The sequence below is a fragment of the Dipodomys ordii genome, unplaced genomic scaffold (genome assembly GCF_000151885.1).
Source record: "Dipodomys ordii isolate 6190 unplaced genomic scaffold, Dord_2.0 Scaffold2, whole genome shotgun sequence".
Taxonomy (NCBI): Eukaryota; Metazoa; Chordata; class Mammalia; order Rodentia; family Heteromyidae; genus Dipodomys; species Dipodomys ordii.
Window position 1 is genome coordinate 1,671,488 of NW_012267218.1, and position 3,040 is coordinate 1,674,527.

A 3,040-nucleotide genomic window follows, 5' to 3' on the forward strand; every position below is an offset into this window, starting at 1 on the left:
GCCCTGCACGACAGAAGGGAAGCCCACACCCCCCACAGCCCTGCACGACAGAAGCAAGGGAAGCCCACACCCCCCACAGCCCTGCACGACAGAAGGCAACCAAAACAAATCAGGGAAGCATCAGTCCATCTTAGGTACAGCCTGTTAGAGGCTTAACCCACGCCCCAGGGCAAGCTCGGCAGCAAGCCCACTGCTGAGACCGTGGGCACCAACCTGCTGGGCCACCAGGCTGTGATTCTTCCCATGGGGCACATTCCAGAAGCGATAAGACAACCAGAGACTTGGGGTGATGGGCAGACTAACCCCAGACGGCATGCTCAGGCGGACCCATGTGTCTTGGCCAGGCCTTGTGTCTGAGTCGAGCTGAATGACAAAAGCTGGGCATGATGGTGCCAGGCGTGGGCAGCCTGCTGGGGAGGATGCAGACCTCAGGGGCTGACCACCTCGGGGCCTGGGCCTGCTGGATCTCACAGGAAGGGCCTGGAGGAGGGGCTGGCGGAGGCCAGACCGGACAAGACGCTGCAAGTCAAACCTCACTGCCGCAGCTGCTGTCTGGGCGGCTGGGGACCTCAGGAGCAGCTGCCTGCCCACCCACCACCAAGAGCCCTACTTCCCAGTCTCCAAACACTTCATTAGCACTTTCACAGATGTGCTCATTTCACAGCAGGGGCCAGGTGCTATTCTCAGCTCTTGGGATCCAGAAGAGATCTGCCCCTTGGGCTAATAGTAGGGTGGGGAGGGAGACAGGACAGACTAAGTGTGTGGCACTGAGGACTGGGTAGTGTTCTAGGAGGGGGTACCCCCCAGGGGCAGGCAGGGTCGGGGCTGCCTGTGAGGAGGAAGGGGAGGTGGGCTCTACTATCCAAGCCCAGCTAGGAAGCAGGCACTTTCCTCCCCCTTCCTGTGCTAGCCCTGCCCCTTCCCCAGAGCTGTTTCCTGGTCTTGATGCTGGGGATTTGAACCCAGGGCATGGTACATTTGAGGCATGCACACTGACTCATATCCCAACCCTGCTCCTGTTCAGGACTGAGGCAGCGGGCACTGCTGGGAGCCCTGTGGGCACCTGCTACCTGCCTGCTCTATTTTGTCCAGCAGCCCAAGCCAGATATTACTGATCACTTCCACTTTACTATCTTTTGTGCCAGTCCTGGGGCTTGAACCCAGGGTCTGGCACTGTCCCTGAGCTTTTGTGCTCAAGGGTAGGACTCTACCACTTGAGCCGCAGCTTTTGCTCTGGTAGTTCAGTGTGCCCGCCTCCCCCCCCCCGCACCCCCCAATGCAGCTTCACTCCCTTTCTGTGGGCCACCTGCCAGGGTGAGGCCCTGCAGGCCCCATCCTGCCTTCCCCCCACAGCCACTTCACATCACCGCAGCGCCACAGAGTCCACAAGAAAAGCTTACCTGTGCAGGGCTTTTTCCAAAACTGCACATCAAATTACTTCTTAGAAGTTGTTGACTGGGTGTGGTAGGTAGCACACACCTGTAATTCAAGCATTCAAGGGGGAAAGGGAGGTTGAGGCCAGTATTATAATGAGACTGACCTACAGCAAGACTAGTGACACCCTCTCTAAAAAGTGTCCTCCACAGCTGCAGGGCACCATTTATCCTTCCAACAGCCCCAGCAGGCCAAGCAGCACTAGTGAGTCAACAATTACACAGATAAAAGTATGAGCAGGTGGCTCCCGCCTCTCGGCCTAGCTACTCGGGAGGCTGAGATCTGAGGACTGTGGTTCAAAGCCAGCAGAGGCAGGAAAACCTGTGAGACTCTGATCCCCAATAAACCACCAGAAAACCAGAAATAGTCCTGGTGGCTCAAGTGGTAGAGTGCTAGCCTTGAGCATAAAAGCCCAGGGACAGCACCCAGGACTTGAGCTCAAAGTCCAGGACTAGCACAAAAATAAAACAAAAAAATCACTGTGTTCAAAATAAAAAAACCCTGTATTCTAAATTATGGAAGCTAAAGGGCTTCCTGTCTTGATCCTGGTGAAGGAAGTAACTATTAACACTGTCACTAAAATCAACATCAACTAGTACCACGTCTAAACAAAAGCAACTCAGGAAACCTGTGGCTCAGTACTGCTCGTAGAGATGCACAATTACTCGCTGGACAGGACCCAACACTTTGCTCTGCAAAACAGTGTATTTGGGAGCTGTAAGGTCCATTCTTGGATGGCAAGCAGACCCCGCCCAGTACCTGCGTTACCTAAGCAACTGGGACACCTGGAAGAGGTCACACCTGCATCCGCTGAGGTCACATCTGAATCTGATGTGGCCACACCTTTCTCCCACCTGGTCCCACTTTCCATTACCTGGACACACCTTTCCCCCCCACCTCCCATATAAGGCCTAACCCAGGGCCAGACGCTCTTTTGCCAACCTTGCCTGGTCCCAGCAGGTCTACTAAATAAACCTACCCCTTACCTGAATACCACGCGGGTAGTGCTGTTCTTACTTGGCTACCTCTCTTTAAAAACCTAACAGGAGCCATCTCCCATTTCCCGTGAAGCTGCTAAGTTCCAATGGGACAGGCTAGGACAGGACAGAGGCTGCAGGGTCACAGAGTGTCTTCCTACCTTGCTGCTGCCTGGCATTCTCTTCCTCTTGTGGTGGTTTCAGGGCTCCAGCAGGCCCCTCCTCCACTGAGATTCTCCAGTCTCCATCTACCCTGCCTGTGTCCCGGCTGACTCATCTAGCCACTTTCTGCTTCCAAGTCATTCTTCCCTCCCACCAAGCTCTACCACCTTCCATGCTGGGGCCCAGCAATCCTTCTTCCTGCTGCTTAGGCCCAAAACTAGTCATACCCATGCTTTTCTTTTTTGTGTCAGTCCTGGGGTTTGAACTCATGATCTGGGTGCTGCACAAGGGACATTCTGAACAAGGCCAACACTCTACCACTTGAGCCATAGCTCCACTTCTGGCCTTTTTATTTTTGCCAGTCATGGTGCCTGAACTCTGGGCCTGGGCGCTGTCCCTCAGCTCTTGAGCTCAAGGCTAGCGCTCTACCACTTGAGCCACAGTGCCACTTCCAGCTTTTTTCTTTT